This window comes from Silene latifolia, chromosome 4 (genome assembly GCF_048544455.1).
Source record: "Silene latifolia isolate original U9 population chromosome 4, ASM4854445v1, whole genome shotgun sequence".
Classification (NCBI taxonomy): domain Eukaryota; kingdom Viridiplantae; phylum Streptophyta; class Magnoliopsida; order Caryophyllales; family Caryophyllaceae; genus Silene; species Silene latifolia.
The window spans coordinates 15949538-15961871 of NC_133529.1; the positions used below are offsets into that span (position 1 = coordinate 15949538).

Consider the following 12334-nt stretch of genomic DNA (forward strand, 5'->3'; position numbering starts at 1 on the left):
TTAAGAATAGATCAACCATCTTTTTTCAACAACCCCGTATAGGATACCGAGAAAGCGGAAAATTACGGCTTTTTGTATGATATCCAGTGACTTAGCTAGAAAAATTGGAATTATAGTAGTTTTCTGTGCTTTGGTGCCTATGTGGCTATGTCACCAACGGTAGTTGTTGTCAATGTACTAAAAACATTACAGAAGACGTTCTTACAACATAATTATGCTTACCTATCTCATGTACAACCAACCTTCTACTTATAACTTCTTTGTTAGAAAATATCACAACTGAAACTAAAATGGCCACTTACTAATAATAGAAAACGGTCACTAAATACATGCGACAATGTCACTCAAGTGACTAACTAAAAGAGTTACTATCAAAATGTTAGACAACTTAAAACATTCAATCTACTAGTACAGGTTATTTTAGCTTAATCAGAAGTCCCGAGTTCAAATCTTGGGAATGCAGTGTTAAAACTCACGAGAAAGATATTTATCGCACTAACGGTCCTACCCAGCTCGAATCCAGACTTAAACCTTTCAAATTAAATGCGATTAAATAGTAATCACGAGACCGACTCATTTTCCAATAAAAATTAATCGGACCGATTAAAATACTCAGGTAGACAATCATATACTTGTGACAAGAGTATAAGACACAAATGACCAGTGCCACATAGTTATCAGCTACAAGAATATTCTAAAACAAGCATCCAGTCCTCCAGGAAAGACACCAACCTTTATTGAGCACTGATGAACAACTGAAAGCAACTCCAGTATATATATCACAAATGATTGATTTTATTTACGTGTTTGTTTTTTGATAAAACAGAAAGAATCTTTTAAAGATTGGCTTCAGTAGTCTGCTGTTGCTTATCATATGATGAAGATAAGCACAGAGTTATACAACAACATTTAATGACTTTCAGAACTTTTTCATATCTATAATTGATCTCTAGATTCTTGGGTAATGCTACATGTCAACATCTCTAACTTAATCCTAAGATTCTTGGGTAATCAAATAGTACTCATTTATAAGATTGATGTTATACATTATCTCAAATAATTCATTTACGGTCCTGTCTTCTTTCAAGTCATTTTCATACGTTTGTTCAAATTGTGCAAAAATAAATTAAACTAACGTATAAAAATGACTTAAAAAGAGGGAGTAATAGGTTAGACGGTTATTATAAGTATCGGTGTTTGAAATCGCACATATAATTGGCGAATATGATACTGACGAGGTTTGAACCTAGGAACTCATGAGTACCATCCTTCCTGACTTTACCAGTTTACCAGTTTACCAGCTCAGCTACTGCTATTTTTCATTAATGGATGATATCGACATGGATATTGTGGTCATTTGAAATATAAAATGTTAAGAAAACTACATTTAATATCGAGACTACACGAGTTAAATGTCGAAAATAGGCTAAATGAGGGAAATGAAAGGAGGAGTACATGAAAGTGGAAGAATATGAGACATTTAAATCAAGAGTGATGTTAACATGAAGAATAATTTGCAAAATAACTTTACCACAAGTCACATCTATTAACAAAAGAATGCATGTCTAACCTTACTTCTCCAAAAGTAATTGTAAGAAAAAGGAAGGTCAATTATAGTAATAAGTATGATGTTGAAGGAGTCCTACACTACTTGCAAACACAACATCAAGCTCATAACCTTTCTTCTTTAGAAGTAATACCAAAGGAAGTTTCAAAACTTGTCATATATACTCCATGATGTAACTGTCACGTCTCGCGAAAAAACCCGATAATTAACATGTTCTTCCTTTACTAGGTTTCTTGTACAATTAAGATAGACTATAATAGGAGTAATGTGCTTCAAATTCAAGTTTCATAAGGAAGATCTTCAAGTGGAAGTGACCCAAAAGTAAAGTATCCCTAAGCATTTGGATTATTGTCATAACTCCTATATGACACAACCATACTTGTCATAACAGCTAACAATTTAGGTAGAAAAATGGAAATTGGAAAGCAAAGCTTGAAATCATCTTCTAGAAAGTAACGGTCACAACCCTCAATACCATCTGGTGGCGCTAGCTAGTTTTCATAAACAACAAGTCTCATTGAAGACATGCATATCCGTCACAAGCTGAAGACGGGTCAAGTAATATCCAACTGCGTAGATAAGACAAAAGCAAAATGCCTAGGGAGTAACATTTGCTTTTGTCTTATCTACCCACTTGGGTATTACTTGACCCGTCTTCAGCTTTTGACAGATATGTCCGTCTTCAATGAGAATATGTGTTTCATAAATCTTAGATACAGAAAGAAAGAAAAAAAAAATGCTTGTATATAATAGAGGACAACCAAAATAAAGAATCTTATGAAAATTATTGAAGAAAGACAGTAAGGACATTGCTAAGACCAAGTTGGATTATTAAACTACTCCAAGCTATAATGTTCCTTAAAGCATCATTCAGCTTTTTAACCTATAAACAATGACTTCAACTTGTAAGCAAATGATTGTGTTAAATGCCGAACAATAATCGATCTTGTATGAGACAGTTGACACATGAAATTATCGTCGGCCATGTTACCCAAATGGTTGCATAAACCAAATAACATGAACAATTCATCAAACAGCAATACTGGCACAAAATAGTTGAGTAGGACCAATAAATAATTTATTTGATTTGAATTATTGAAGCAATTATTATTGTAATAATAATATCTATAAATCTTATTTTCTCACCGGCTATTTTTCACACTACATGAGTAGACTATATAGAACCACATAATCAGCTCATATAGGTAAGAATCTGAACATACAAAGCAATATTGGGCAGAATGTAAAATTACTAATTATACCGATTTGAAATCGCATCCTCGAGACATTCTTCGTGTACCTCAACAATATCCAATCCAACTCCGGGGCCTTCCTCGAACGCGTTCAACTTCGCGACATGTTGTTTACTCAAATGCCCCTTTAGTATTTACCCTCATCCAAAATCACGGCTCAAAATTGCTTTGGCAGGAACCAAGACTTAGTTCCCGGAGACTCTGCACTATACACAAAGAAACGCAAGCAATCGTAGAACACGGTATGAACAAACACAAATATACAATGATTAACAACATTGACACCCCGCAACCAAGTCATTTTCATTCCCCTCCATCGTCGTCTCTACTACATTACATTACATCTTTCCGACTTGTTTTCTTTCCCAATCGACGGTATTCTAGAACATTATCCACTCCCTGCAATCAAATGATCAAATGAATCACATCAGTAACACTATGACAAACCAAACATAACTTACAAGGAGAGAAACAACTCTAGTTATAGTCTGGCGAGTGTTTTTGCAATAAACACGCGCTAGACTATAGCTCTTGTTACGGAGTTGTTTCTCTCCTTGGGAATATTAGTTAACCAAACATACTATTGAACTTTTTCCCAAAAGAAACAGCAAAAGTTAAGCATGCCCAAATAAATGGGGTCACTTTTACTATTTTAGAGGAAAAGAGCAAAACATCGCAAAAATGCATAAAAACAGTAACATCCGGGTAATAATATACGCCCGCTAGCTATTTCTGCTATTGCGGAACTTGATTTAATATAAATGGTTTTTCTAAACGCAAAATAAAAAGCTAATTAGAAAAAGGATTTGTACATTAGAAAAACCGTAATATAAAAACAAATTTACGAAAATGTATGTAACATTAGAAAAAAAATTAAAATTAAATCAGACAACTAAAACATATTAGGTTCCAATTATTTGCTTACCTTTGAGTAAAAGAAAATAAAAAGTAAACAAACAAATAAAGAGAAAAGGTAAACAAATGTTCTGTACGGTCAATTAAATTAAGTGATTATACCTTAATGGTCAAAAGACGGTCAAGCTCCAGGGAAGGAGGATTCGAAACTGCAATACAATCGGCCGGAGTTTCGAACAACGAAACACTAAGTTCTTTATGAACACCTTTTTCAAGATCAAAATGAATCCGACCCGAATTAGGAATATCAACCCGGATCCCATTAACCGAAACCCATACAAACAACTCCAAAGATTCCATCCCGGTCAAGTTCCCGACCCGGCCGTAACTCAACCGACCCGAAATATCCTTTTTATATTCAAACTGGTTGTCTAATTTAGACCGACAAACTTGATCCAAGTGCGCTTCGAAGCGGCCGTCTTCTTGTATAGTAAACCCCTTAACCCCTTTCGGTAGTAACCCGATTGGCAGCCCGTGGGAGGCTAACGCGTCGTATATGGAAACCGTGTCGGATATCGTAAACGTTGTTGTGATTAATAACCATATGGTTAGGGTTATGGGTATTTTTGACAAGGTTTTATTTGTCATTATTATTATGATTGTTATTGTTTTTGGTGTTTGACTTGTGTTTTTAGAGTTTAATTATGATAAATATTATTTATGTGTATGTGTATATATATCATTTGATTTGGGAAGGAGTAATTCAGGGTTTAGGAGATGGAAGAAGGAGAAATGAGGAATTGGGAAAAATAAATGAGATGGAGGAATAAAAACAGGGGAGAAGAGAAGAATTGCCAGCAAGAGTACAGGGAGGATTTAGAGAATGATCAATTATTGGTGGTGGCTGTGGGTCACCATTTATAAATGATTTTTTATTATTATTTGGTATTTTCTTATACTCGGTGTACCGGGTCATCATAGTATTCTCATTTGTCTAGGTAAGATAAGGTAAAAATATTAATTGAGCTAGGTTTGGTTTAAGTTATTTCAGGTCGGATTATTTTCGGGTTTGTAAGAATCAGATTAGATTGAATGGAGTCATCTCGGGTTCGAGTTGACTATTAACAAGGTTTTTTATGGGTAAAAATTCAGTTCGTAACAATAAACAATTCAGGTTGATACTTTGAATAAAGCTCAGGTTATGAGTTCGGGGGTTAGGATGTGGATTGAGTCAATTTTGTCAGATCTATATATTTGTATTTATCACATCATTGTGCCTAGACCTGATGAAATTGGCACAAAATATACTCGGATCTGACCCGCCACCTGAAGTGAAGACTCGAGCTTAGCATGTAAGTTGTAACAAGTAACCGTAATTAACCAGATCAAAATGTCTATAGCCATAGTAACAATTATACCTAAATAACTCAATAACAACATCCAAAAAATGACCCGATCCGATATTTCGTTGTGATCCGAAACTTTGAAAACTTGAAATGATTCGAGTTTATCCAAACGGGTCAACCCGTTTACTAACTCAACGGTATATATCTCTTAAGAATGTTTGATTGAAAAATGTTTGATTGGGTAGGACGAGTTCCACCGTAAAACAGCATGTGTAATACAGTAAGAGAGACGAGATGATTGACACGAGGGATGTTGGTTACGTGGATGATACGCGGAAGACAGGTGGCATCGATTAGTGGTGACGTAGGCATGTGAAAAATATATAGGGGGAGGTGGTGGGAATATAAAACGTTAGTTGGAAAGAGATTATTTGGATGTCAAACGAAAACAAAAAAACGGAAAGTGTTTTTTTTTTTTTTTAATTTCTATTTTTATTTTTATTTTGTGGAATTTTTTTGCGGCTGTTGTAGTCCCTTGTAGACACTAGACAGACTGATTACAGGTGTAATTTTCGGCTTGGCTATGTGGATCCAAAGCTTTTCTTTGCCCTGCTGGCATTTTTTTTTTATATTTATATGTTTCCATTTATGCTAAATTTCGATTTGTTTAACTTAATATATGTTTCATTTCTAAATACGGAGTACGAAATATAATTAAAATTAAGCGAGTTTTATTTTCATGTATGGGTAAATGAGATTTTGAGCTAGAAAAATATCATTATTTAGAAATTAAGGGGTTCTCGTAATGCCCATGAAAGCATATACTAAAACTGTTCGAAATGTCCTAACAGTGGATCAATTTATTAAGAGAAATGTCATACTTGTACTACGTATACAACAAATATGCTTCTTAGTGTTTTTGGATTTCTGGTGATCTGGTTCGCATTACACGAGTTATCGCTACATAAACATTTTGTGATGTTTGCATTTACCAACATGACATCATTAAAAACTCTCTTATTTAAAAGAGTACCCTAAACAGACTTATATCGCCAAACTTTCTCATTATTCACGTATTTATCATATTTACTTTCACATTATAAATATCTAGGCATTACAAAACTAGATTGTATTATGATTAGTAGTTAGCATTTGAAATCGACAAAATCTCATTTAAGATGGATATATTTATGTTACGCTTAAGATGAGTTGATATGAACATGTGGGACAAATAAGACAAAGCCGAATATATTTGGAAAACCAAAAAACCTATTTGTAATGATATTTAACCCGTCAATTACTAATACGGATAACTTCATCTTAAGAAAGACGGGCAAAAAGAGAGAAGAGGACATATGATGATAATTGAGAAAAGGGAAAATGATGATACAGCTGGGAAAGGGGGGGCCGGGAGAGAGTAGAGATGGAGAAGAAGCATGTGCGGACAGTGAGGCTGAGGGGGCGTGAAAATAATGCTGATTTTGTCTTCACACACATTTCTACTATTCCTTTTTTTTTAATCATTTGCATTTTTGACTATTTCATTTCATTCATTAATTACTTGCTCATTCTCTGCCTACATCTTCTTACATAATCTCTTTATGCTTGTCTTAGATTGGTCAAAGATTTTTAAGCTATTACTACTACTACTAGTCTACTAGCTAGTAGCCTATAGGAGGAGTTGGCTCCTTTGGTGACCTTGACTTGAGGACATGGTAATTCTGGTTGAAATCGAGCCAAAATCGAATCTACTTGAAGGAAGAAAATCTATATCATATATGTTTTAATAATTTATATTCAAACTGGTGGGGTAGAGAGCTTTAGAATCAATTGGGGATAAAACTAAGGATTGAACCTTACCGGGGTCAAAAGCGGAATCGAATTTCGGGTTCTGGTGATCAAATTTACAAATTTTATTGATGGAATTCAATATAAACCTGTAAAGCATAGTACATTTGTGCATAAATTAATATTCAGGGCCTCGTTTTTCCGTTGAGCTCAGTGCATTTATTTGTTTTAAAACGTCTATGTCCTTGTTGATTGCCTCTATAAAATGTGATAGTAGAACCACTAAGGCAACATTTTTGTGATGCAAGTTTAGTCATAATATATTTACTTATATCAACTTAAGCGCGTCTTGAAATCCCACCGGACCCAGCGTTTCTAAGTCATTGATCCAAACTCGTGATAATCCGCAACTATTACCATAATTTATTAAGGTATGGTAGGTACAATTACTACTCATGCTTGATATCTCGACTACAAGTTTTGCCTACTGTTGGATTAAGGTCTATATGACTAGATAAAGACTCACATGAATACAATTTTGTTGTCAATAAGAACGAAACCAGTTGACTTTAACCGTTCTAAGTAAAATGTTTTTTTTTTTTTTTTTTTTTGTTAATTTTTACTATAATTGAGCATAACCTTTTATTACCTAGGTCAACCATTTATTTATTATCAATCAATCATAATAAAAGTAGTTTTGAGTTTGACCTATGAAGGTTGTTATGATAAAAATATAAAGGGTAGGCAGGTGGTTTGTTGAAAAAACGTCTAAGGAAGTTAAGGGCAGGGCCTAAGGCAAATTGAAGTGATAATTGGTAAGCAAATAAGAGAATGCGCCCCACGGTGCGGCGTAAATGGCTGGACTTATTCTTCTTCTGCTACTTTGCTTTGTATTTCCCATGTGATGTTTATTGTCACTATATGTACTCACCAATCAACCTTCTGATCTAGCCACGTCTCATGTTTACTTCGCATTATTTCTCGGCACAAATTCTTATTTAAAATGAACATATTTGTTTTAACCTCAAAACGGATTAAGAACCCTGTTTTTCCTGCCTTAATTTCAGCTTTTTCAATTCAACTCAGTTTTATCCAGTTCTGTTCAATTCAACCCATCTTTTCACGCATTAACTCTTACTTTAACCTCATTCAGTTCAGTTTAGCTCAAATCAGTTAAGGTCAGTTCAATTCAGCTCCTATAGACTATCAGTTGAAAAGAATAAGGCGTTAGGATAGATGGAATCGAAGCAGAACACATAAGGATTAACAATCAACATTATGATTTGATTCTTTCAATCTTAAGAGATACTGTGAAAAATCACATGTAGGTCTCCCTCATCGGAGAAATAGAAAAGAGTGATCCAGCTTATAACCCAATAGGCTACTCCACCCATTGCCAATTGGTTTTGGGATGGAACCTTCGTAGACTTATAAAGTGAACACTCTCTCTTCGACGGGTGCGACCCAACCACCCAAGCCCATGTGCAATCTAACAGATACCAACTGTTGTGACAAACTTGTTATTAGTCAGGCTTAACTATCTCCTGATAGACGCTATCAATAGTGCAGAGTACCTAGTAATACAATAGGTACGAAGACATCTAGTTATTAAATTAGAGCCATTTGGTGTCACGATCAACAACAAAAAGATTACGAAAAACATATAACAAGACACCAAACCGTCTCTCATAAGTTTTTGTGTCAGCCTAGTCCCGATTCCGACGGACTATTTGACATGATACGTAAACCTCATTAGTGTGATGGGTTTATTACTATAAATGAGCTAATTGAAAGTATTGACAAATTCGCACAAGCATACAATGAAGGCTGGTGTAGGGCCAAAGATAATATAGCCCAAATATTTTCGTACATGATAAATTGATAATTTAGCCGTTTATGATGGGCATGTAGTTTGTATTGCCAGCTAGAATACTGTTGGGTCAAATTATTTCATGTGCGATATTTGGTACGTCTTTGTCTTAACTTCATATGCCTTTCAATATTCAATGCACACACCACCTTAAAATCTTAGCTACTAGGAGTAGTACTATATTTCCTTGGCAATTTAGAACACCCTTCTCGTGGAGGTTCGTCTTAGTTTAAAATAATTCTTATACCAGAGTAAAATAAATGTGAAAATAAAAAAGAAATTGTGAAAGTTTTTAAGTTAAGTGGTATTAATAAGACCAACTAAATATAAAAAAATTATATCAAATCTTAATTCATTAGACTTAAATAAAAGAACGGCTTAACAATGTTACTAACAAAAAAATTTACCATCCAAAACATAAGTTGTTTATTTTGATCAAGACTTTGATCACTCTAAATTCTGGAACAATAACTCTTATGGTTAAATTTGCGATAATCCCTTCATTTAATTATCTTTTGTTTTAAATGAGTTAATTATTTGATATTTGTTGTACTTGTACATATTGTACTCAGTATGATCATAATAAATAATGATAACATTGTAGATGTTAGATTACTTGATAAAGTCATCAAAATAGTTACTACGTGTACTACAAGTTCCTCACAAACAAACTTTGGGTGTATTTGCCTATTTGGCAAAAAAAAAAAAAAAAAAAAATTAGAAACTTTACTATAAAAACGTATACGAAAAACATATTGTATATCCATTTTCGATATTTAAGTTAGACTAAACTTGATATGCTAATTAATAAGTTGAACAACAATCAATAAAACATACTCCGTATTCAATATTGATTTGTGAAGTAAAAATAGATTAGGTTTTGTTCAACACTCCCCCATTCACTCATTCATTTGTTTATTTTTTTTTATATATTGAAAATATTTTTGAAGTGTAATTTAATTATCCACTAGTCAGTCAATAATATTCACAAAAGGACCCCTCCTATCCTCAAAGGCGGTTCTCTTGAGGGTGCAGGGTATGCATCTGCACCCCTTTTCTAAAAGTTAATACAAATTTGATGGGTAAGGGAGCACATCAATTATGCTCGTTTAGTGGTTACCAAAAGGTCCAATCCTTCCATTGAGGAATTTTTTTTAATGTTCTCTTACCATACATTTTACCCACTTAAATAAGATTTTTTTAATATATAATTCATTTTTTCATTGTCCATTCAGCAATTTGTTTTTCAGTAGATCTCATGAGAGATGTCTCCCACTAATTTAGTTGGAGACATAATAGAGAAAAAAGAAATTCAGAGGGTCCCTCACCCCATCATGTGAGAGGTCTCTCAATAATCATATTGAAAGACTATCTCTCCATTGAAAGACTGTCTCTCCGAAGTTTTTGTATTTTTATTTAATGTTCTCTTACCATACATTTTACCCATTTAAATAAGATTTTTTAATATATAATTCCTTTTTTCATTGTAATTTTTTTATGCACCCCATAATATCGAATCTTAGAATCGCCTACCCTCCTTATCTATATGACAAAACCAAAAATAAACAAATAATACACATGACAAAAAGCAGAATATCTAGCAAAAAAGTTGTTTCATCTATTTAAGTTAGTTTGTACCAAAAAAAAATAAACTATTTAAGCAATTAGTTGTCTCATCTATTTTTTTTATGTTAGTTTTACATTTTTTGATGAGGTATTTTTAGCAATTTTATTAGCGGAAAAATTATTTTTTTATTTTCAAAGAGCATTTATAACACATAATTAATATGCAACATTTTCCAATATTTACTTAATTCTTGTGAAATGTATAGGAAGAAAGTGGAAGATCAAACGTGTGGGGTTTCGAAAACTTTGACGACGTTCAATTATCCATTATCCATTATCCATTATCCATTATCCATGTAATTTATAATCCCATACATTTTCCCAATTAGTTGATCTCTTGGTATCCCTTCACCTATTCTCAATTTCTCATGCATGCGTTACCCTCCAAAATTATGTTTAAATTGTTCTACTGTCACTAATTTTTTATCAACATTTCATAAATTTCATTTTAATTTTAAATAGAGTTTAAAGCTCTTATCTTTTACTAGCAAGTTGTACCCCTTCTAAGGTTAGTGCAAAACCAGTACTACGTGGACCTATTTTCGATAATTACTTTCGGTTATTATTTGCAAATCAGGTTCCACATGTTTCTTGGGTGTGTGTAGTTTTTTTTATTCTTTCGTGAAAGAAGCGGTTCACTTAATTATGATATCTTGGCAATTTGGGTACTACAAAAATAATTTTTTTGTTGATAGTAAGGCCCTGTTATTTTGGACTGAAACGAATCTGATCAGAACTGAATTGAACTGAACTTATAGGATCTGAACTGAACTGAACTAAACTTATAGGATCTGAACTGAACTTATAGGATCGAATCGAATCGAACTTATAGGATCTCGAATCGAACTAAACTTATAAGATTCGAATCAACTAAACTAAACTTAAAGGAGCCGAACTTAACTTTATTTTATTTTATTTTATTTAACTTAACTATTATTATTATTATTATTATTATTATTATTATTATTATTATTATTATTATTATTATTATTATTACTACTACTACTTGCCAAGAGAGAACATTTGTCATTTCCGTCTATTCACATAACTGTCCTATTTGCCATATTTGAACATGTTTTTTTTACTTTCCTACCCTTGGCTATTTTCTTTATTTTCCACCTCAACCACCCATAAACCATCATATTCAATACTTTTCATTATTTAACATCTATATTCTTACCCCTATACAATATTTTCATTATTTTAACTTCATTCTTTAATTGTTGTGCCATTGTCCAAATGGGACAGTTATTCGGAATAGGAGGGAGTAACATTTTTCCGCTTTATATGCATTGGTTTGTTCATACATTATACTACGATTACATTACGATAACAAATAAATAACATATTATATCTTTTTTTCTAACCATTTATTTCCATATTATCATAATCCTCATCACTTTTATCTTCACTATCACTCTCAACAACGGATCTATTGCCTCGCCAAATGTTTTTTACTATGTTGTTTCGTACCTAATACATGGCCTTATTCCGCTTTTTATCAAACATGCCCAAATCTTTGTGTTTGAAATTATTAATGAGAGAAGTGATTTTTTTTTTAAATAATAATGTATGTATCGAGTAATTAATGTCAAATGTTTTTGTATCGGTCTTTAAAAATAATACTCAGTATATAGCTTTTTTAAACTAAATTTATAAGATCCGAATTTTTCTGAACTGAACTTATAGGATATGAACTGAACTGAACTTATAGGATCTGAACTGAACTTATTGGATCTGAACTGAACTGAACTTATAGGATTTGAATCGAATCAACTTATAGGATCTCGAATCGAATCGAATCGAAATTAAGTGACTTTAAGTCCAAAAGAACATGGCCTAAGTCTTATTTAAGACTGTTTTAATTTGTAAGTATGAAAAGAATTCAAAAGCATATCCCTTACACTGAATAGAGTAATGTTTTTACCTACTGGTAATTTTAGTTGTTTAGATCCATTTCACGTTTACAATCGTTTTAATAAGAATCCCAAATGTATCTTGGGTGTGTGTAATGTATATTTTTTTTCTT

At 32.9% G+C, this 12334-nt stretch overlaps 1 long non-coding RNA gene across 1 annotated transcript; it reads right to left on the reverse strand.

Moving 5' to 3' along the window:
• Positions 1–2623: 2623 nt before the first annotated feature.
• Positions 2624–4564, reverse strand: LOC141653108 (uncharacterized). Its single transcript, XR_012547341.1, has 2 exons — positions 3838–4564; positions 2624–3219 (listed from the first exon to the last, which is right to left on the reverse strand). It is a non-coding gene; the product is annotated as an uncharacterized LOC141653108 (long non-coding RNA).
• Positions 4565–12334: the final 7770 nt, after the last annotated feature.